The sequence below is a fragment of the Oryzias latipes genome, chromosome 10 (genome assembly GCF_002234675.1).
Source record: "Oryzias latipes chromosome 10, ASM223467v1".
NCBI classification, from domain to species: domain Eukaryota; kingdom Metazoa; phylum Chordata; class Actinopteri; order Beloniformes; family Adrianichthyidae; genus Oryzias; species Oryzias latipes.
In genome coordinates, this window is record NC_019868.2 from 16363378 (window position 1) to 16388053 (window position 24676).

Genomic DNA, 24676 nt, shown 5'->3' on the forward strand with positions numbered 1-24676 from the left:
AGTGCAGAGTAAGCATGCCCCCCTTCCCGTCATCCCTTTGTTTACACGCTCTCCCACTAGCTTGTGTTCTGCCATCGAAGCTTCTGCAGCACCGCTACAAGCTTTTTCTACCTGCCTTTTTCCACCTCCTCCTGATTCCCAAAGGTTTGACTAAAAAAAGATTTAGAAATGCAAGTTTATTCTTAATTTTCTTTATAGATGTCCTCCATCATGAGAACAATACCACGAGAACATGTTAGAAGTACCAACAACTGGATTAAAGGCTCTATAAATTTAAGGAAATTAAATTAAAATATGACAACTTCAAATCTTAGTCCCTAAAATCTCAATTCTGCCTTTTGCCAGTCGTCCAGAACAGGCCGGCAGCTACCAGAGTCAAAGCAGTCAGGCACACGCCGTCACCATAAACCCTATGTAACACATTTCTCATTTGTTACGCCTCTCAGCCATTTGCTCTTCTGAGCACACTAACGGCCATTTCCAGTCTGTCTCACACACACACAATCCATCTGAACAGCCACACAGACTGGCAACACCCCCCCCCCCCCCCCCCGCTAGCTATAGCAGGTGTGCCTTCATGGTGGGGGAGGAGGAAGATGATCCAGTCGTGAAGACTCCACTTAAGACATCCGTTGTCCCACTGCCATCCTTCACCTCCTGAGGGGAAACTTCCAATCAGGTCGGCAGATCGATAAACCCCGGCCTCAGGATATGAGGCTTGAAAGCTAACTAGAAGCACTTCAGGAAAGGGGGGGATCTGTATTGATTACAAAAGAGTTAATAAGACCTTGTGTGTGGGCAAGAATTTTCTTTTTCTGAGACAGAAAATGCACACCCCGCTCATGTCCCCGATACAAACTGTAGCGGCATGGCGAACGGTCGATTCTGAGATGCATTAGGGTGAGTGTGTGTGTAAAGGTAACAGGGTTTTCACCAAATTTGATTTGATTTTCATTTGCAATTCTGAATTGGTGGTTTTCCTGACAGCAGCTGCAAAAAGTCACAGTCTCCAAAAGAAAAAAAAGAAGATGCTAACAATACTTGGATTTCGGCGCTACTTTTGGTGTAATAAAGCTTTATTAAATGAAACCTCATAGCATAAATGTGAAACCACATTTTGGCAGCAAACGGGTGAACATGCCTTAAATTTTATGATCTTGCCACGGTGCTCAAACCTTTTTAACATGCTTGCACCATCACTTGCAAAAGCATGTACTTTGACCATACAACTAAAAGGAGTTTCCTTTCGCTTCAAGCTTTCCTCTGCATTAGTAGGATACATTTTTCAACCAAAATTCATCATAAAAATGGCCCAAATTGGATTTACAAGTGTGCAGTTGGAAGTCGCATTAAAGCAGGTGGCGTGACGCAGCAGAAGCCGTTTACACACAGAATAAATTGTCATCACAACGTGCACAAACACAGCTGTACCAGATGTGTGCAAGTGCAGGACTGTAATTCTGACAATTTTTGATTCCTCCACTTGTACTGATTTAAAGGTAAGAAAATGCAGCTGAATTAAATTTAGACATATGTGGCTGCACATGTAATCATAAAAATGCATTATTTCAATTAAAATACAAAGTTCTAGCTCACATTCTCAACATTGTGTTTTTTTTTTTTTTTTACCTAACGCCACACAAAAAAGATAAAATAATGCTGAATGAAAAGGCTGCAGTAGCACATCTGTCGGCTTGTAACATAGGTGCCATGTTAAATCAGGGCAAACTGACCATAAAAGAAGCAAAAGGGTACATCTTTTATCTTCAGTGTCAGTAAAAATATGGAGTGCATGTGGGTTCAGAATATCAGGACAACTTTGCTCCGGTATCAATTATTTAGCATGGCCTTTTCCAACACTTTAATTATAAATCAGAGTTAGAATAACAAAGGCTGGGGGTGCTAAGTGTGTTCCTGCTTACAAAGGCACAGGCAATGAATCCGGATGGGGGGAACTTTACCCTTTAGGTGAGGGCTGGATGGAGCGAAGCCGGCCTTCATGCTGCTTCGCCCAAGTGTCAAACTGTCATCTATTATGTGTCCACCTAACCCGCTGTGTGATCAGAGATCAAACGGTTAACTGAAACTCTAGCCTATGGCTCGGAGCTTACATTATTCAACAGCTTGTTGCAACAGCCTGTTCCCTGATCTCCCACACAGGGAGACAGAGCTGGAAACTCCAGGGAGGGGAATGCTGGGGACCAATATTCGGATTAAGGAAGAGAAGCTAGGAGGGAGGGGAAGAGACGAAAGATGGAAGGGAATAAGAGGATGGACCCTGAGGGATAGTGGAGGGGGGGGGGGGGGGGGACAAAACAAAAAAGAGTGGGTGGAGGGTGCTTAGCAAGATGAAAAGAGTTATTCAGAAAAGAAAGGATGAGAAGGTGTTGAAAGACAGAGAGCACACACAGGTGGATAAACGGGTCAACAGAGGGAGGCTATGGGTGCAAATCTGCACACTGCCGAACTTCTCCTTTAGCTGCATAAAAGTCTGGCATGTCCAAAGTCCGGCCAATGGGCCAAATGCAGCCTGTGTCCAAATTTCCCGCCTCCTATTCATAAAATCAATGATATTCGGCCCTCAGCACTTTCTAAAAACTATATGCAAAAAAATATGTTTCAGCCATTGTAAACCTTTGGCAACACATTTTAGCTCAACAGCAAAAAAATAAATAAAAAATTCGGTAAAGGTCGACAGGGAGGGCCACCGCTTCCAGAGAAAGGAGAAGTTTCCATGTCAAAAGACTGGCATTGGCTGTTTTCATGGAGTTCAATATCAAGAGAGACTAGCAGACAAGACATGCTAACTATGACAAACTAACTGGGAATGAACAGTGTGAAAAAACAAATTGACAGTCATTTGGGTAAAAAAAAACACATTTAGATGAGTTTGTTTTCTATGTGAACAAATAAAAAGTATGCCATTGCAATCAAAAGTTTGTTCAATAGTTCATTTGCATGTAAAGTTATTAAAATAATTCAAAGGATGTCAGTCAGGCTGAATACTAAGCCCTCAAACATCTTCACCTCCCCAAATCCGGCCCCCTCTGCAAAAACTTTGAAACCCCCTGATCTAAGCAATCTTAAGCTATACATCAAATTTCCCAGCTTAGCTGTTCATTTTGTCAGAGGCTAAGCAGCAACACTAGTAATCTGTAAAATAGTTCCAATCTTAAAATGTTCCCATCTGCCTTCTTTAACAACATTTGTATTCAGAATTGAACCTTCCAGTTTGAAATCAGATAACACTCTCCGCTGGATTTATTAGACTCCTCGGGAACAGTGGCCCTTCCTCTCTCAGAGATACACAGCAAAGAAAAACAACATCCATCAGTAAAGCAGTGAACTGACAGAGATCACATTTTGGGAGCGCCCTGTTTACAGTCCCAGACTCACGTCGCTGCTCAGTGAGTGGGCTCCTTTGTTCATTAATTGATTGGTCTCCCCGGCTGGGCCTCAGTAACTAGGTTACACAGATCTATGAGGGGGGGGAAAAAAAAAAAAAAAAACAGCAAGATCCCCCCCTTCCCGTCCCCACCCCGTTGGATTTCTGAGGATAGACGGAAGGCGAAAATCCAAGCGTTAATATTACTAATGGAGTGAGGACGGCAGTGACTGAAACTGCCCCCATTTAATTAGAGTAAAGCAGCTGAGAGGGAGGGAGGCTTCAGAGGGATGCTGGGATTTCTTTTACATTAGCAGCACCATCGCATCCCACTAAAAAGTGAAGTGACACCAGGCTGGAACAGTAACTACAGTGCTGACCTCTAACCTCATATCTATTCGCTCACTGTCAGAGGAGGGGGGGGGGGGGGGGGGGGGGGCTTCCCTTAAAACAATAGAGGCGGTTCAAGGAGAGTGCAGAGGTGGTCACAAGACGTTTGTTCTAAATGAAGCACTGGGCCTTCTGTGCCGTGTCATTCAATAAAACCATAGGTCACACATTTGGAATCTGCTGACCTTTGGGGAACCTTCAGCCGTCAGAAATTTGATGCACTGGTTTTGCTGTAATGTGAGGGGAAGAAAAGTCCAATGCTTTTTTATGTCAAGTTACATTTTTGCTTTCTGTCTCCCCATCCTCCATTTGCGATTTGAGATTTTTTGGAGTCTGATTGAACCTAGAATATGGCTTGACTGCAATTCTCAGTATTTTTGGATTGACCAACATTAGAAATGTTACCTTAGTGTGAAATTTAAAGGTCTTTATTAGTCATAAACTGTCCCAGATAACAGCCCCCCTCCCTTTTCGTCTGAATCAATAAGCTCCTGCAAGCTACTAAGCAATGATTATGTTTACAATATCCAAATATTATTCAGACTAATTTGTTCATTAACAGAAACAGGTTTATTCTGACTAAACTGCTTCCAAGCATTCTGTTAATATCACACTGTCAAGGCTCAATGGCGTCAGTGTGAGGCACATTGAGAACACTTATCAGATGCGGTTTTACATCCCATTCTGACCTCAATATTGGAAGTTTAAACAAACAGACACGTTTAATTCTTTTTGCAGGTGGAGCCATGATGCTAATAAGATCTCGATTAAGGTCTAGATCACCCAGGAGAGCGCAGACAGAAGTTCAGAGTTCATGAAGACAGACCAGGGAGGCATTTTTGCTAAAACTTTTTAAATAAGAGGAGTGCTTCTGTGCCTTCTTTGACACTTGGGATTTTAAATAACTTCTGAATGAATTCCCGTGTAATCCGGACTGCGACTCATTTAGGATGCGAGTTTATTTGATATAAAATGAAACTAAATGTATCTACTATCTTGATACCTTAACATGAAGAAGAAATGATGTTTACTGAGTACTTGTGAGTCAAGTCCCTTTGCAACAAACTGCATGCTATATTTATATTTAAAGTCCCACTCTGATCCTCCTTTGGGATCGTTTCAAAGCATTCGCAGGGGTCTTTTTCCTAGGATTATGCCGTTTTTACCTAAAATTTAAAACCGGTGTCGTTTTTTAGGACATGGTTTCCGCCGAACGGCAGTAGTTCACTCGAAATTTGCCTCAGAGTTGTGGGCAGGAGTGCTGGAGGGGTTTAAGCCCACCCCCACTTCCAATCACCTGTCGGTTTACAGCCACCTCACAATTCCAAGCTCACATTAGTGGTGCAACATAAATGGCGAGCATTGCTGGAGCTGTACAATCGTACAGTTTTGAGCCAGATACCAGGTCAGACGAGAAAAACAAAGACGTACACGTCGTCTACAAGTGGATGCATCAGAATATATCAGAGCACGGAGCTTGTGGGGCGGCAAATTGTAGCTTTTATGTCCCAACTGGATCATTTTTTCGTCTGCTCCTGATTCCAAACCATTTGAATAAAGAAATAGTCAGAAATGCAATTTTAAGCTTTGTCTGTTTTAGATATTTTCTCTATCATCAGAAAAATGCACCATAAAAAAAACACAGGTTTCATCAGAGTGGGTCTTAAAGGCTTCAACGAAAGGATATTTAGTCATTTTAAGAAAAGTTATAATAAAAAAACTATAGATCCATGAAGTTCAGGTAGCTAAGCCCCTATCAACTCTCCTGTACATTTATTTAAAGAAATGTGTATTTTAAAGTCTGATTATAGTATTTGACCATGTAAATAAAATGGAAATAGCTTTTTTCTACACACAAACTCAGTTGACACCAATTCTTAAACATTCCATTATGTATATGGCAGACAGAAAATTAGAATAAGCTATTTTAGATGAAAAAAGATAACTTTACACCTTACAACTTTTTGTGAGGACCTATAATAATTTTTTTTTAATAATAATGATGATAGCATTTTGATTAAAAAGGAAAGATGGGGAAAAATAAAGAAAAAAAAACAAAGAACAAATACCCAAAAGGGAGTGAAAAGAGGTAAAATAGTGTGAGAATGTGTATAAGGTCTGTACATAAAAAAGACCCACTTTTGCTTGTTTGATTCCAGCAGCATTGCATTAGACATATCTGGACGGGTTTTTGAAAGCTCAGACCCTGTCTACGTCAATCACTGGTAATTCAATCTTTTCACCTTTAAAGAGCTTTTCAACAAAAAGGATCGACTTCAAAAGGAGATCACAAAGGGATAACCGTCCTATAATTTAATTCGGTTGGAGCAAAAGACGACTTTTAGTGATGCAAAAATATTTTTTGCAGACTGATGCATTCACATAATGTAGTCAAATATTTGAAGAAATTCGGCTCACTTTATTTTCAAATATTCAAGCTCAGAGCTTAAAGCAGCTGGAAAATATATAAAAATAAAAGGATCACACCCAGCTGTAAACAGTACAGACCTCAGACAAACTGCCGTGTCTATAAAAACTCAAATCACATTTTACAGTCTTTAAAAAAAAAATTAATAAATAAAAAAACTACTTGAAAGGACTTTCAGGGAAGGTCTGGATATTTTTCCTTTCAGTGAATTAATAGGTAGATTAATGTCTACTGGCAGTCATTCAAAAATTGTTTGTGCAAACAAATGAATGCAGTGACATGGAACGAGCCACATTTAGACTGTAGGCTCTTGAAAACCTCTGCAAACAGTAAACACCCAGCTCTGTAAATCTTTCAGTAAAAGATTCACTCGCCCTTCCTGTCTGCGTAGACGCTAACAGCTGGAGAACTCAGCTTCTGCGTTTACTCTGCATATCACAACAAACACCTTCCTCCTATGCGGAGAACGTAAAAAGATGTTGAGAACTTGTGGTTCCATCCTGAGGCCAAACAGGATTCAGGTGACAGAACTACCCTCCACTTCCAGACAGATGAGCACCACCACAAAAGCAGGCGGTGCGAGGTCTGATGGTGGTCAGTGTTGGGGATGAATGATGTGGATGTCACTGCCAATGTGCCGGCATTAGAAAGAAAATCAAAGGGGGCTAAAGGCAGCCTTTGAAAGAACCCAATCAAGAGTATGACTTTGCAGAAAATTTCGCTGGCGTAGTAATTCTCTACCCAAGTGCTGTGTGACAGCTCACAACACCATATTAATATATTATTGGATCCATCCTCCCCCTCGAGCGATGGAGTCATAATGCATTAAGAACTCCAGGGAGGCAGAAGACCCTGAGCGGCAGAACGTTTGACTACTTCTCATGAGAGATGACTGGAGGTCACAAAAGGCCGCAGCAGTGGAGTTGAGGTTAATATTGCTTTGTCGGGAAAATGGAAAAATGGAAAAATGGGAAAAAAAAAGACAGATGAAAAATAAATAAATCCGAAACATATTACTTAAATTCATTTGGACTCCAAGCTACTTGCTTTGAAAACTGCAAAGAAGCTGCTGACCCCCTCCTGACAGCTCCTCCAGTGGTCTTGTCTTCATTATTAATTCATTACCTTTGACTTTCTAGTAGCAAAAGCTGAAAGTTTGCCTTCAATCAGAGTCAAAGAACCCCAATCAGTCAAGAGCTCCCCACATATTTTCCTTGGGCAGCAAGCAGCAGCTATGTGTGCGGCTTCAATTCAATTTCGGCCTCATCAGAATAGGAATTCTCTGAAAAGATAACATGTGGATCGGTAATGAATGTTGAAACTTTCCCACTGTGTTCCATATCAGACACGACATGCAGTTGGGCAAAAAATGAAAAACAAAGAAAAGCAGAGTTCTGGCTTTTTTGCAGTACTTTTTGATAGATGTCCCTTCGGTTGCCTCACCATAAGCAAATGTAATTAGCCGTGTTTTGTCCCTTGATGGTTTCACCATTTCCCCTCACTGAGCAGATTATCCACCACCACACTAATATCGGCCTCTACATCAACACAATTAGGTGACGAGTGAAATGCGAGGCATGTCCTCACATCTCCAGAGCTTCATTAGAGCACGCAGAAAGATCACTTGATGACAGACACACTGCTGTGTCTGCAGGTTTGAGACGCACTTGAGCAGGTGTATTTAGCAACCCTGTTGATTGTGGGGGTTTGTTCTAGTTCAAACAAATCGGCCATATTTTTATTGGCAGGAGAGGTTATAAAAACAAGTATGAAAGGTGTCTTCAATTAAACTCAACTACAAACAAATGTACTTGAGTTGGGGGTTAATTAGGATGTGTAACCATTAACGGCTTAGTCACAAATGTCCCTATGGGTAGATACAGGGTGTCTGTCTGTGGGACAAAAATGGGCCTGTACAGGGCACGCAGGTGGTCCACAAAAATAGATTGTTTGGTGAGCCTGTAGGGCAAAAATCCATTGACTTTTTGTCTACAGGCATGCTGTACATGACAGGTCGTAGTAAACAACTATACAACAGGCTAGGATAAAGTAGGAGTGAAGTAGGTAAGACGCAGGCGTATTGTTTAGGATTTTTATTTTTTTCGACCCCCCCCCCCCCTCCCAATCCTGCGGAGAGCACAAGGGGCCCGAAGTTCACGTGATTAGTACATTTACTTTGCGTGCACCATATAGATTTCCCCATATTTGCAGCTGTAAGGGCAGTTGTGACTAATGCTTTACTATGACAACAGTGTAACACAAGGGCACCATGGGGTATACTTATATAGCGCTTTTCTACCTTGTTAGAAACCCCAAACCGCTTTTACAGTCACAGCCCCATTCCCCCACACAAACATACATTTATACACTGCTAGAGCGACCTATAACCACCAGGAGCAATGCAGGGTTCAGTGCCTTACTTTGACACAAGGCAGGAACTGAACATGCGATCTGCCAATTAGAAGTTGGCTGCCCTACTTCTGCACCATGGCCGCCACGATACGACAATGTCACCCATACATCAGTGCGTGCAACTTACATTAGCTCACAAAAACTTCACGTACACTTACCACAAGCTCAATAACTGTACCTTTCATTTACAACGAGCCTCAAGGGAAATGTAAGACCCACCTGTGCACCTTAAGATGCAGCCGCTCTTTTCTATGACCCTCCATGGACCCAGACAACCCAATAACCTGGAGCACCTGTATAGGTCCCCTGTACACTATACCTTGATAAAATATACTCTTAAAAACTAAGAACAAATGCGTGACATTAATGCCGTCCACAGAAATATAGAGTATTGTCTTTAAGCACAAAAGTATGGTAATGTTATCTCAAAGACATTGTTCACCTGAAAGAAAGATAAGTGATAGACTTTCAGATGTTTATCAAATGAGCTATTGCTGGGTCTGTTTTCTATTCTGCTCTGATCTTCCTGGGTTGTTAAAAAAAGTCCAAATATTGTCCAGAAAAAAAAACTAGGACTGCAGTCTGACATGAAGTCTGGAGAAGATAATCTATTGTTTGAAATAGATCCCAGATGCTTAGCACTGTTGCATACTTTAGCTATAAATTGTAATTCACTTTTTGGCCTTCATATCAGCTCTCAACCGCCAAGCCACCCTCAAGTGCATTCTCTGGGAGAAGCTGAACTTCTGGGACCTTAAGGGTGTGTTTCTTTTTCTCCTGTTGCACACATTTAGAACAATAAATTAAAAGTCTGTCACTAACAAATTCATGGAACGAAGGCAACAAAGCCAAAAAAAACGAAGCAAAACTAAAAGACAACAAAAACGTGTCGACAAAGAATGACTATTTCAACGAAGATAAAATTGAACGGAGCAGTTGTCATGTTATAAACAATGGTGGTGGGTTATTTCCAGAGGAAACATAAAAACCAAGATTGGATGTTCTATCTTTTTCACTCTACATATTATCAAACATATTTACTGATGATTTTACTCATTTAGGGCCATTTTCAAAGGCCTTACCAGTAGAAGCTGATTACAACATTAACAAGCAAAGCAAAACAAAAGCTGACAGTTCAAACTCTGGCTGGATTATTATGTCAGACTTAATTTGACAACATTTTGGTTACAACATTGTCATGTCAGCCCTAAAACAGTGTAACACTAAAGCATTACATTTTTTGACTACGGTAGGTACTATCGCCCTGCGTCTCCTGCAGAGCGAGTTCAAGTGTTAATACCTGACAAAGACTATCTGATACCATGCCATTACTTAAATTAAGAAAAAACTGACCAAAAGTACTTTCAATATTTGTATTTAGTATTTCTATTTCCTGAATGCCTTAATATGTACAAATTCTGTTCATTTTAAGTGATACATTACAATTTTCTAAAGCATTTTGATTGCAAAATCGCTCAGATAGGTATTTGGTGTTTGCATACGAAAGGGACACATGTATTTCTGCATACTTGCGTTTATTAACGGAAAATCTTGGTGCTACATGGTTGTATTTTTGTTTATTGAGTGTGCTCTTCTATTTGTACTAAGCAGCTGACGAAGGAACACATTAGTTGGAAAAATATGAAAAGAAAATAAGAATCTTGAAATGCACACTCTTTATATTCAAGAGCAAACAGTTTCTTACTGGAATTTAGTCCCAATGTCCGGGTTTTAGTCCAGGGTTTGAAGTCATGCGGAAACCATTCCATCCCTTTACAGTCTTTCTAAAGTGCAGTTGTGAGTTTCAAGAAATGAACGCCCACGAAGAAACGCGCCATGGTTTCAGTTTTGCTTTGTCAGTACGCGATGACAGACCTGTTAGGCATGACAACCACCAAGCAGAAAAGCAGGCAGGTTTTTGACAGGCTCCTTCACTTTACTGTCAGAGTAGATGAGCTCACAGCGCCGTGTATTCCCACCAGGTCAGACCAAAACTTCACAAGCATCTGGTGCCCAGTTCTGCCGTTGAACCATTTTGTTCCACTTTCCGGGACTCCTTGCCCCAAAGCAGACACCACCACATCACAACAAAGTCATCTGGTGCCCAGTCAGCTCCCATCTGTCAGCGTGTTTAACCTCACTGTAAACAAAGATTTGTGGCATGCGAGCAGCATCCAAACAGCTCAGACTTTCCATCTAACCTAATGGTTGAGTGGAAACTATTAGTGCATGGCTACAGATATGGATCTTCTCCATTTCAAATCAGTGTAGTACAGGCAGACTGAGCATGGCTGATGGTATCTACTCTCCATTTTGAACTGCTGAGGTGGAAAGAACTGTAATAGTGCTGACCTCAGGTTGAGCTTCTGGCAACTCCAAGCACACCACTCCAGTGATCCACAGCAGAGCTGTGTCTGCTCAGTCTGCTGCCTCGTCCATCCTGGGTGGTAGCAGGATGGTGTGTGTGTCGCTGTGTGTGTTTTACACCTGTTCTTGTGTGTGTGCAGGACTAATGTTTGCAAACCACACAGCACAGACACAGCTGGGTCAGGCTGGAGACATGGAATGACAGCAATATGAATGAGTTTTGCTTAGCCAGGTTTGTTCAGTTTTAGTCTGAGAGTGCGGCTTCCAGTGGGGTCTGTTGGGAAGGTCAGGCGGGGTCACCGCTGCAGACCGGGCCCCAACAGCACCAGGCGTGCATTACTCACTGACGAGCGCGGCCAAAGGCTCCGAGAAGAAGAACTAAACTAAAGAGACTTTGGTGCAAGCCTGTAAACATAAACAGAACCCTACCCCCTCTGTGAAAAGTCAAGTGGTAGGACATGTGTGTTGAATCCAGCACAGGTGTTTAGACCGTTCCGTGCACTCGGCTGGACATTTGTGTTTGTTTTCTCTTCCTAGTGGCCCATCCCAACTCTCAGCTGCAGCTTGAACCAAACTCATCAGCTATGGGTATGACATAATAGAGATTCTCCTTTTTTTAAAGTCCCAATCCAATCATCGTTTGATCTACATTCTAAGCATTCCAAGTGGTAGTTTAATTAAGATTATGTCATTTTTTAGCCAAAACCAAAAAACCTGTGTCGTTTTCTAGGACATAGGCCGAATCAGAATAGCTTCCCTACCCCTACGGCTCCTCTCTATTGCTCTAATTATAGGGGTATTCGAAGCTTTAGTGGTATCCCAAAGTGTTTTTTAACGTAGATGACCGGCAAATTTTGATGACGTCATCGAGTCGTAGAAACAGCCAAATTTAGACACAATTTTTTCGATATCTCTCTGCTTGGAGGGATATATGCGGGGATGGGGAGAAGTCACATGGCATGGGGAAGCAATTCGGATTTGGCCATAGTTTCCGCAGAGCAGCAGTGGTTCATTAGATACTCAGCTGCGAGTTGTGGGCGGGGCTGTTGGTGTGACTGTTCATCCGTTTACATTAATGCCCCTTACAACCCTATTTATGACATTACCGGTGCACCCGAGCAATATCAGCCATACAGTTTTGAACCGGTTCTGACAAAGAAACTTAAGATGTACATGGATCTAGTCATCTACAAGTGAATGCATCAGAATGGAGCAGAGCTGGGAGCTTGTGGCCTGTCGTAGTAGCTTCTACGTCACACTTAATAGGCCTTTTCCAATTTTTTGGGTCCACTACTTATTCACAAAGATTTGAAAAAAGAAATAACCAGAAATGCATTTTTTTTTAGCTTAATTGTCCTTATATAGGTCCTCAATCATGACAAAAATGTCACAAGAACATGTCAAAAACCCTAGTTTCATCTGATCGGGTTTTTTAGAGCTGTGGAACTTGAGTTTAAACCTGGTGAGGAAAATGTAGAGTGACACCCCATAACAATATTGCAGCCATACAATAAGCACGCCTTGTGTATTCCCTTTTCGTCTTCATCGTCTCCCTCTGATCTAACACAGCAAAGCAGCATTTGAAGCTGGGGAAGGCTCTGGCTTTGCTGTTGAGTCCTCATAAGACATCTGTGACAGGGATAAAAGAGCTGGAGGGGAACTGAGCAAGACGTGACTTTACCACAATCTTTCCTGCTGCTTTCCTCTCTAGCTGAAGCTTCTCTGCTGACGTCACTCCTGGAAGCTCTCCTTTGTTGAGCGACACCCTAAAGGTGCACTCGGGGGAGAGGTTGGGGAAAAAACTTCATGCCCCGTCTCCCCTGCGAGTGTGACAGGGTGAGGTAATGGCTCGTTAACTTCTCAGTGACCTCTAAGTTTAATGACGTCCCATCAGCGCTGGTTACTTTCACACAGCCTGATTTGATGGTTTGGTAACCCAGCGGCCTCCCCAGGTGGCCTGCCTCGGAGGTGGTTCATGCCGGTTAATATCTGCCCAACATAACTGTCACCCAGACCACCCCCCGCCTGACTGCCCCTCCTCAAACTCGGCTCCCATTTCGCCCAGCCACCCTCTGTGTCATTGTCTGACGCCTCCCCCCGAGAGCCATGTTTGCTTTCTTTATTTCTCTCATCTTTTCGAATTCCAGAATCCATTTTTTTTTAACCTATAGGCATGGTGGATGATGGCTAGAGATGGTGTAGCAAATTAAATTTGCTCTCCTTTTTTTCTTTTACCTCTTTTCCTTTCCCTGCAGACTCGGGCAAAATGGAACACTGAAAGAAGAAAGGGAGTGACAAAGCTGAAGGAAAAAAGGAAGAAAAAAAAGACCATTTCCCATGTATTACGGTCTCTTTCCTGAGGGTCTAGAGTGGTGTAATACTAACACCTTCATGCTTTTCTCCCTCTTTAATTTCCTTTTACTGGCTCTCTTTCGCTGCTGCTCCTCTTCACACACAGCCTAACCTGAAGGTCTCTTGCTCTAGCTACTACTGCCAGCTGAGTCTGACCCACTTTATTAGTTTGGCTCTAGTAAATCATTAATCGAGGTTATCTAACTGTTCCTGTAATGATTCTGCAGTGACTTGTGTGTCAGAGACTTTTCTGTGTTTGTAACCGGCGGAGCTGAGTCTACACGCTTCACCTCCTTCACATTTGCACTCCATCATAACATCTCACCAAAAAAAAAAAAAAAAAAAAACATTGTTCTTCAAGCTAGACTATATGTTTAATAGGTGTGCTGTGCACTGTAATATGTCATTGTGTCAGAGCACAATACAAGAACTAAGTGCCCTGAATGCAAATTAATCTTGCGGGATGGCAGAAGCTGAATAGAGTGTGGTTTTTTTTGGGGAGGGGGGGGGGAGAAGGGAGGGACAGAAGGAGGGCTAATAGTGGCAACAGAGAAGAGAGGGAGAGAAAAGAGCATGTGAGGAAAAGGAGGAGGAGGAGGGGGTGTGAGATGTAGTCATAGCCAGGCCCATTCATCATGCATTGCCTGCTGGGATGCGCTGGGGTCAGTCCTGCACAACACAATTACAGCCTGTTCTGGTGTGTTTTGCTCGGCACCACTCTGTTCCGACTATCTTTTGTTAGGTTTTCTCTGTTCTCGCTCTGCTTCCCAGTTTGCTTGCATGTTTTTTTTTTTTTTTAATTCCCCTCTGCTCCAATATTTTTTGTGCCTGCGCAGTAGAACACTTCATCTATTTTTTTTTGTCTGTTGCTGATTGAGCCATCATTAAAGAAATCTTTTGGACAAAAGGATCTCAATTAGCTGCACATTTGTTCTTTGTGTTTTTTGACTCATCATTACTAGGCCTTCCTTTATCCACGCATGTATCAAAAGGCACGACCTGTAATTTAAACAACCGACATGCCTGAATATAGAATTGTAAAATGCTAGGAAGTGTACGGTTTATACTGCTGCCTGTCTGGTAACCCCTTTCATGTCTGCATACAGTGTATTTCCAGCCAGCTGTAAATATCTGCTGTTTGATCCATCATGTGCAGTCATACAGATATCTCCGTCTTCCTGTCTTATGGGGAAGAAAATCTTGCCTTGGCAGGAGGCCTGAGGTGGTCTACATGGAAATATTACAGGAAGGTCTGTCGATAACGTCCATCTGAAGGCTGATTGGGATGTCTTTGTCAACACAAACACCTTTTGATTCTGCCACTTCAGCAATAAATAACTCAAAAATGTATTTTCATCACAATGTCAGCCCGTGAAATGCATGTATTTCAAAAGGACGGCGTAAACTACAATAAATACATTTAAAGTTTACACACATGCTAAAACAACTAAATTCCTTCTACGGCCATCTTTTGATCTATTTTTAAAGCGTTCCCAGGGTTTTTTATGATGAAATTATGATGAAATTATGATGAAATTATGATTGTGCCATTTTTAGCCAAATTAAAAAAACCTGTGTCGTTTTTTTAGGACGTAGTTTCTGCAGGAGTTCATCAGAAATTCGCCTCTGAGTTGTGGGCGGGACCGTAGCGTGGATCAACCCCTGAGCGCTCAGAGCGGGAGGCTTGTGGCCTGCTCAGTGTATTTCTTACGCCAAAACTGCAATGTTTTTCCAACAGCCTTTTTTTTTTCCAGCTGCCCCTGATTCACAAAAAAAACAATCATTTAGAAATGCAGTTTTGAGTTTAATTTCTTTTCTTTTTATCGATGAAAAATGCCACAAGAACATGTTAAAAACATCGGAGCGGGTCTTTAACAAATCAAATACAGCCCTTTGTACATTTGACCGATCAAACAGATCCCTCCACGTTGTTGACCAATCGGATGGAGCCCTTTTATACAAGATGTGCGTCTCCTATGTTGACGAGGGTCATTTAGAATATGATTTTCAAACTGTTGGTAATGATAGTTTTGGTTGTTTTGCCATTTCTTCATATACCACATTAATTAATCATTAATATCGTGCATTGCAAGTTTTCCTCATATCGTGCAGCCGTAGTATAGACTCTACTGTAAAAACAAACTGCTTCACTGGACAATGACATAAGCAGTCTGTGCATTAAGATAACCATAGTTGAGAAAATGCAGTACTGGGCATACTGCGCTGTACTGTAAATTTAGCATCGACTAAAGTAAACGGCTGATTATCGGGCTCAGTTAGCTGCTGTGAGCTTCACTCCAAGCTTTCAGTATTTTAGGATTTGTCAGTTTCATCACCTAAATACAGTTGTCGGATTTTTAGTTTTGAAGGTAAAAATGGAATTGATTTTTTCTCCCCCAGAAAATTGATTTATGTGCTTAGAGTAAAAAAATTCCAGCATTGATGACATGCCAGGAAAAGAGCTGAATCTGTGCTGTGGGTAAATTATGTTTACTAACCTCAAAAACCAACAACAAATATCTCAATGCCTGATAAGTCAGTCTCCAGTTAAAGCTGATAAAGAAAACGATAGCAATCAACCATCGGAGATAACAAAGCTACAAGTCCTTCACTTTGGTCTGCAAACCTTGTTGTGGCTGACTCTGCAGATCTCTCCAATCTTTTCTCTGCGCTGCAGAACATCTGTCCACACACAGCTGGAGAAAGCTCAGGCCAATTTCCCCAATTACTTTTTTGTTTTTAAACAAGAGTCTTCGTCTGTGATTTCTGAAGGAACTTACATGGAACTGAGGATGCTGTTGTTTCAGTGAATCTTTCAAACTGGTGACGTGACGATGCTCAGATTTAGCTTCATGTGCTTTATTTTTTTGATTAAAGGCTTTAGAGCACAATCCACTTTGTTATTCCACCTGCTTTTAAAGCCATTATTTAAATAGCAAATTAGTTCTAGAATGTAAAAGCATGAAGAAAAACACCACAAAACTCATTCAAATTCTAGTAAAGACAACTGCAATTTTGCAAACATGCACTAAATGCAATATTTGCAGTAACAGAGGGATTTGTAGTTATTTCTCTGTTTTTCAGTTTGATAAATAACTTGGCACGCGTTACAACAATCACTTCTAATATTAAGCATGAATCACATGCAGCACACAGAAGGACAGCTGTTCTGACCCGTATCTATTGCTGCAATTGCATTTAAAAGCTTGAACAAATTGAAATTGAAGCATTTGTTTCCCAGCTCATTATACAGCCATGTGCCAATCAGTAACTGACATCTATTTAAAAAGAGAACTATCAAGGCAATTAAATTACCATTTATATATTTATATCTACACACATGTATATTTCAGCTTGAGAGCTGACTACTATTAGTTCAAAAACGGTGGCATTAGAAAGCAAAACACAGAGTCCCTGTCACTTTCTTCAGAGCGTCTGAAGCTGGGAATCTGTCTTTGGGTGTAGCAGTGACAGCGGCTTCAGTGCTGTCACTGATTCAGCTCACAGTTATCCAGCCTCCACATCTTTATTTATACTAACATCTTCAAATCATTTGCTGCAACAAAAAGAGAAGTTTGAACTCTTCTGCTTTGCTGTTCACAGTAAATTCTTGTCAGCAACAACAGAATTTTCTCTTAACCTCTCTTCTGGTCAGCATTTGTGGAAGTAGCTTACTGAAAGGTTAAGGCGATGGAGGACCACGTCTCCTATTTAGTGGAATATTAAGCATAAAGTATGAAACGGAAACAAGACCATCTAGCAGAAAAAAGACAGAGCTCCTCTGAAAGCCAGCAACCAGACACATCTGGATTAAAATGACACGAGAACACTAACAACTTCAAAATAAAGCTAAACTGAAAAATGCATAAAAATCCACATTTATTCAAAAATGAGGATATAACAACATGTCTTTAAAAATAAAAGGAACACTTCAGTGATTCTCGGGTTGACTTTGACTGCATGTAAAAAGACTTTTGTCATCTTCCCATAATGCATTTCTCACAAAGGGCTCGGCTTTTTCCATTCGCATCAGCTGGAAGCCGTTTGCAACAACGCTGCATTCAGGTCGAGGCATTCACGGGCAAGGGTGTGCATGCTTTGACACTGGCTGAGGGTGTGTGTGTGTGTGTGTGTGTGTGTGTGGTATCTGCGATGCATTCAAACATTTAAAAGAAGGCATCAGGCAACAGTACAAACATGGCCCCGCCCCGCCCCTCCACCACCTGTTTTCCTCTTTAGAAGTTCACATCCCTGAACTCTGAGTCCAGCAATATGAGCTTAAAGTCCACCGTGTAGGAACTGAGAGAAGCAAACTAAATGATAAAATAGATCAACTTGTGCTTTGTTAACCAAAAAACAAAGATTCTTCTCAGCCTTAAAAACAAAAAAATAAATGAAACCCCTAAATAGGAAAAGTGTGGGGGGGTGTAATCGTATCCGATGACTGATAGCACTTATGATGAAGACGGGGTTAGAATATCCTGCAGTGAAGTGGTGCGTTCCCATTACTGCATCTCTCCATCTCTGAAAATGGCTTCATTAACAGGCCAGTGCAGAGAGCTGGCTCGCCGAGTGCATGAGCGCGCCGTACCCTGAGGGTCCATCGAAATGGCTGAGGTGAAGTCCATTAACACCCGACAGCTTGTTTTTTGACCACTAAATAAAACAGGGCATTTTTCTGTGTCTTGCAGTAAAAATAGCCTTTAGCTGAAGGGCTAAAGTGCACGCAGTTCTGAAAACTGAACCGAGAGTAGAAAATCGTACAAGAACCGATCCGAAGGGAGGTGGAAGTTGAAAAATTACACAGGGGTCAAGGTCTTATCATCATGTGACTGTGATTTTTATTTTTTACTGACAAGCTTCAATCAGAACTGGTGTGGAAGTGGGAGAAAAAAAAAACTTTAACCCTTGTGCTATCCTAGGCACTTTAACGCTGGGAGTTGGGTCATCTAGACCCACTAAAAAGTGCACTGAACCTTTTTTCTTCAATGATTTATGATCTTCACTGGTGTCCATGGATTACATGAAATCTTTCCACCTTTATCCACCTTTGTCATGGTAGGGAGAACACGTCAATGTAAGGGTGGGGTCATCTAAGATAGCACAAGGGTTAAGAATGTCACCAGTGGAGGAAATAGTCCTTGATCTATGCTGATTCTGTACATTTACCCAACCCAAGTGAATGGGTAGGACTGGGCATCAAACTCAAACACAACATTTCCCTCAATAAAAAGGCAAATACATTTACCATATTTTCTGCACTATGCAGGGCACTTAAAAGACTATTTTTTTTCTAAGAGCAACTTTACATATGGATTCATTCTGGTTGTGTTTACTGATGTCTAAGCTGTTTTGAGAGGTACACGGCGGTCTATCAAAATGTCCGTTTTTTTTTGTTTTTTTTTAATTTGCAAACAAGGTGGCGTTTTATTGTAAAAACGGTAACGTGGCTAACATGCAGCGGTGTTTTTTCCATGATACTACTAACAAGGTTGGGAGTTTGTGTACCGGTAGTCACACTAATGTTTGTTCTAGTGGTATCAGAGGTTGGGTTTACAGGTATTGTAAATACGTTAACGTGGCTATCATGTAGCGTGTACCAAACAAGTTCTAGAATTATAATGAACGCAGTTAATAAAGTCTGTCTCACTAAATGCACCTTTTAGTTAGGTGCATCTTATACATGTCTGCTGGTGCGCCTTATAATCCGGTGCACCCTATAATGTGGAAAATATGGTACATAAATTCATTACATAAAGTCCATTTCTTGATTGTTCAGTGATTTTCCATCTCTCACTGTTTAACCAAACCTACCATTAGGATGAAACTGTCCATTTGTTTCTAGGTAGGCATACCTTAAAAGTCAGCAAATGATCAAATACTTCTTTCAGTTACTATTCATGACTGAAACCGTGAACCAAAATAGTGGAAGGAGGAAATGGCTGTGTTAAAAGGAGAAGCAATAAAGAAAAAAAACAAGATGTCTTGTCTTGCTGTAAATCCATATCTCGTATAACTTCCCGCTCTCCTGGCCCACTTACTGACCCTACGAGAAACCAGAGCCGGCCAGCTCTGGGCCTATGACATAGCTCTTCCTTTCCCAACACTTATGACCCAGTCACCTGATGAAACGCTACACCCCAGTTACCATTATTTGTCTGGATACTGGAGCCTGTGGAATGTATCAGATTCCTGCCTCAGGGGGGGTGGGTGTGCACCTTAGGAACATGGTCCGGCCACAGATAGCCTCTCCTGTTCTCATCTCTGTTTCCATTCAGCAAAATTCCACCAGAGGCCAGCAGGATTTAACCACCCCACCCCCCCTCCTTTTTTTTTAAGGCACTTTAAATTCTGACACATATCTCTTCATAGGACAGAGAGAAGTTCTCAGCACTGTTTCACAGCTGCCGTCTTTGCCCGCCCATGAAATAAAACTTCCATTCTCCATTGGTGATGGCAGGACACTAAAAAAAAAAATCAGCTTTAGTAAAAAAAAAAAAAAGGTACACTACATAAATCTTAACAAGAATACCATTAACTTCTGTGCAACAAAGGTGCAACCCCTCCCCAAAACAAAGCAACGATTATGCCGTGCAGTCCTCCAACCTGTATAGAGTATCTATGAGTCACTGGTCTGCGTAATTCAGTCAAGGGAATTATGACAGTGGAAAATCATTTCCTTCAGCCGCGGATAGGAGGCCATGGCTAATCGTTCAGTAATCTGATCTGCCTGCATACTGTAGCCTTCAGCTGCGCAGCTAGCCTAGCCAGGCAGTCACACATGTGGACACCCCCGGTGCCTGCCAACTGTCTAATGGAGCCCAGCACCATTCGAGAAGCGACTCTCTGGGTTTTTCCTGAGGATTACAGCCCGCATCATATGGTTTGCTAAAACTAGGTTTTGCTGAGCTGCCTACTATGCATTTTTCCTTTGACCCTTCATAACCTTCGCCGCGTAAAAATGCAACATAATTCTACGTAGAGTTGGCGTAATAAACTCAAAATCCCAAGGCAGTGAGGAAACATCCGATTGTGCGCATCTACAGGAAGTCCAATTCCAATGGGAGATTGTAGTATTTAGTGAAGTAAGTCATTACTTTATGAAAATGAAGCAGCACTGGGGCACAAAGCAAGGCTTATATCCACTAAAAAAAAAAAAAGGACAGAAAAAAGTTGGGGGTGCTCAAGTTTTGGAAAGATGCCTGGCTTTAGCTCCACTCTAAAGAGAGGTCTGCTCCCCACACACTGAGAGTGCCTACAAGGGGCAGTGACATGGAAAACTACAAGAGCTGGCATGTTGTGAGCCCTGTAGCTCCCAACAATTACTCTGTGTGGCTTTAAACGTGATGGTAGAGTTACTCCACACCATTATGTTGACATCCTCCTCTAGGTGGAGATAACAATAAGGCACTCAGGGCTCCACTAGGCAAACAATGAGTTCCGGCAACCAGTCCGATCGTCCCTCATCCTGAAAAAAGGGCTGCTTGGTGACACGATTTGTCAGAGTTCCTGTGCTTTTATCGGCCTTGGCGCGCAGGTATTGCATCCCCAGATGTGTCTGAAGCGAGGAGATGCTAGTGCATGATCAAATGGACGCAGCGACACGCTGGCAGCTGAAAGCCGCCCGATCACAGCGCGTTTGGCCAGATGGAGGTTTAGAACAACCAGACAAACAGTTGGCGTGGATAAACAGAACACAACTTAAGATTCAGCAAATTTAATAAGCATGCAACAGCAACCATCATGCTTTTTTTTTTTTTTGCTCTTCCCCTCCTCCTCTTAATATGTAATCTTCAAATGGAATAAGCCCTATATTTTTCAATCAGCAAAATGCAAGCTGGAACATGTGGCAACTAGAGGCTTATGGGTAACAATACTATGAAGCACCGGTCAGATAAACCTCATGAAGCCGGCATGCAGCTGAAGGAATGTGCTCTGCAAAAGTCCTTGTGACTTTGCCAAATCCATTTCCAGCATGAGTCAATGTTCTCTGTAATCTCTTATTCAGCTAGGAGCACCCCAAGGTAAACCATATCAGGCAGGTCTGGACTGTCCCCCCTACACAAACCTTCCACTGTTTATATTACTGAACATCTGCAGCTCTTAGTAGAGACAGACCTTTGCTCTACCAACAAAGGAGCAGCAAAACTGGCCTCGCGCGTACAGGAAGACACTGCTCCAATCTCGCAACAAACAGCCAATTAAAACCGCCGAATCCCATCGTCCTACTTTTCCCTCAAAAGAAGTTTGGAGAATCCCGCGTCGTGGGATGCTCTCCCACCCAGGAGGGCTGCCCGTGTTTGAGGCGGTTCAGAAAAAAAATACGCCTGACTGTTAAAACCTTCGTAAATAATAAGCCAGTAAGGGATTACTGCAGGTCATAATAATCCGACGCGTCGTATCACAACACGGAGCCTGTTACCACAGCTGAGAGCCAAATCCCACTCAATCGTTTATAAAAGATTGTGTTGGGAGCCATTGCATTCCACTTCTAGTCTTTTGTCCGCCTCTTGTCATGTGTGGACTTGCAGAATGAAGTGAAAGACGAATCATCCTTTCATTTGGATTTGCACACACTCGTTGGCTTCTTTTTTTTTTTTAAATTAGACGCGCCGGGGGGGAAAGCAAGGATTATTTTATTGTTACCCCTGAGTTGTTTTGAGTCACTTACTTGAAACGAGCATATCCACGGCGTTAAACGCACCGCAGCGGCTACAAAGTTATCAAAACAAGTTGCTCGGTGGCCGCTGGTGCATTCACGGGATTCGATCGCGGTACTCCGCCGTGAAAATCTCGGTGCAAACCGGCTGCAGCTCTAGCTTCTGCCGGGCACTAAACTTCGAGCAGTGAACGCATCCTTTCATTTTTCGCGTCAGAGCCAGGCTAAATATGAACGCTGCCTCTGGGGCTTTTTGTTTTATCTTCAGTCGAGGGGAGTCAGGCATTGGCCTCAGCCTCGCGCGAGCCAGACAGCGAACACGAGCCCGGCCTGGGAGAGCGCGCGGCGGGGCTCCGCGGTACCAAACACAGGCGAAAAGCAGCGCCAGCACACTTGTTTTTGTGTCGACGTACTCACCTCGTTTTAGCAGATTTCGGACGCTCTCGAGCCGGCTGGAAGGAAAGCGGCGCTGGATTTCGAAGAGTGAACAGAAAAGGGTCTCGGCTCGCTGTTGTCCTTAATGTGGAAGCGGCACGGCCGACTCGGCTGGGAGAAAGCTGGAAATGTGAGGAAGCCCCTCTCCTTCTGCAGCGTTGTGCACCCAGCAGTGGCCCATAACTGTCAACAGGTGGCGCCAAAGCGACACTTTTTTTTCTTATGCGCATGCATGCATGTTGAAGTCCTCAATATTTCTTGGGCTTATCTGCATCCCTGCTCCACGGTGCTGGGATTAAAGGGACCTTGATCTTCTGTTCGCTAATACTCTTGAACCAATTTTCTTGTGAAGTGATGCTCAAATTATCTTAACAGATTTCTTTCAAAAATGTCATTGAAAAGTAGCTGTTTGATTTGCTTTTAACAATTTTTTTTGGGGGGGGGGGGGTATCGTGATTTATTTATAGATAAGAAATTACTTTACAGGCATACATTATGGCAAATGAAGCGTCACAAAATATGCCTCTGGTTACAGATGATCTTATAACAGAATATACAGTTCTTTTCGGGGGGTTTTAATCAAAAATATAAAGAAAGCTTGGAGTATAAAACTAATACAGACAAATTCAGAAACAGCCCCACTGTAGAGTTGAGGCATTAGCAACAAAGAACAGCAAAGACACCTACAAATCCACTGGCCTTGTGACTCATGAGGTTGGTCATTTTGATCTCTAATTAGCTAAATTTGAGACAAAGCTTTCCTTCAAAGCAGTTTGGCCATCTCAGTCTTTTCACATGATAGAAAGGACGGGGTCACATGACTCATTAAGATATGGAAGGTGATGCCCTGAGGGGGAGTTTCCTGTGGTGATCTTTTCAGGGATGTTCTTGACGGACTCTGCTGGCCAAGCAGAGAAAGAAAACAAAAGGTTAAAGCGGATGGAAATTTCCATTCAGCGCCTTACTGTGGAAGCACAAGCACATGGTATGCCCCTGATTTACAACCAAAAGTCCATGAACCTCTAAAAGCACATCCCAAAACGGAGGGTCAATATAGTTGTTTTTAACTTACATGTGGCCTGAAAGAGCTCTGCAGACCAGTTAAGTGGGCCTGCATCTAATCTCTGCTCTGTGAATCCACAATCTGACCTGTGAAGTTAAATAAACATTCAGGATTTAAAACCCACTCGTAATCTTCAGCATCCTTCGCCTCACTAATTGGAATTTCACACAACAAAGACACCATGGCCTGAATTGGACCAGGTAAACGGGTAAACTCTAACTGGACAATTGGCTTTCACAAGCTCCCATACACCTGCCAATCAGCCAGCCTGTCACTTCTTCCGTCTCTGGAAATGACACAAACTCAGGCGGCGCAAACTGTTGGGACTCACAGTTTTTCATAAACCTAAAACACTTTACATCACCTTTTTGCATTTATCATAGATTTATGATCAAATGAAAAATAAATAAATTAAAAAATATATTAGATTATTTAGCAATACATTAAATTAATCATGTGTTTATGAGGAAAACTACATGTGTTTAAACTTCTGATAAAACATACCATTTTTGTTGCATAGCTCCTCTACAGAAGTTAGATTTTTTTCCTTCAGACGGAGCAGGTCATGGACATGGATTAGGTCTAATCCGGAGTCCGTAATCAGGTTAACAAGTAACTAAAAAAAAAAAAACTATTAACCTTTAGTTCCAGAATAGAAATAAGTTCATGGTCTTTAAAAGCAATAGCATTAAATATTGTTCCTGAAATAATAAAAGCTTTTTTAGGATAACAACAACTGTTTTAACAAAGCATTCATTATGCTTTGCTGAAACATTTTCTACTTTTAGATAGATAGATAGATAGATAGATAGATAGATAGATAGATAGATAGATAGATAGATAGATAGATAGATAGATAGATAGATAGATAGATAGATAGATAGATAGATAGATAGATAGATAGATAGATAGATAGATAGATAGATAGATAGATAGATAGATAGATAGATAGATAGATAGATAGATAGATAGATAGATAAGTTAAGGTTAAGTTAATTAGTACTTACAACTGATTACTAAACTTTACTCACACAAATGTTAAGAGCGCAAGAATATTTTCGAAACAGAATGAACAAAATTTTGTGACGCTTGTAAAAACTTGTTATCCTATTTAAACAAAACTGTTGTTTTTTCGGGTGACATCAGATAGTTGAAAGTAAAGATCTTAAATTGTCAACACTGGCA

General features: G+C 41.8%; 1 protein-coding gene across 1 annotated transcript in view; it reads right to left on the reverse strand.

The window, feature by feature from the left end:
* The window catches only part of ndst1 (N-deacetylase and N-sulfotransferase 1), a 48392-nt gene extending 25779 nt beyond the window's left edge, over positions 1-22613 (reverse strand). Inside the window, exon 1 of the mRNA XM_004073471.4 lies at positions 22411-22613. The gene's annotated coding sequence lies outside the window, so the exon portion shown is untranslated. The remainder of the gene's footprint in view (positions 1-22410) is intronic.
* Positions 22614-24676: the final 2063 nt, after the last annotated feature.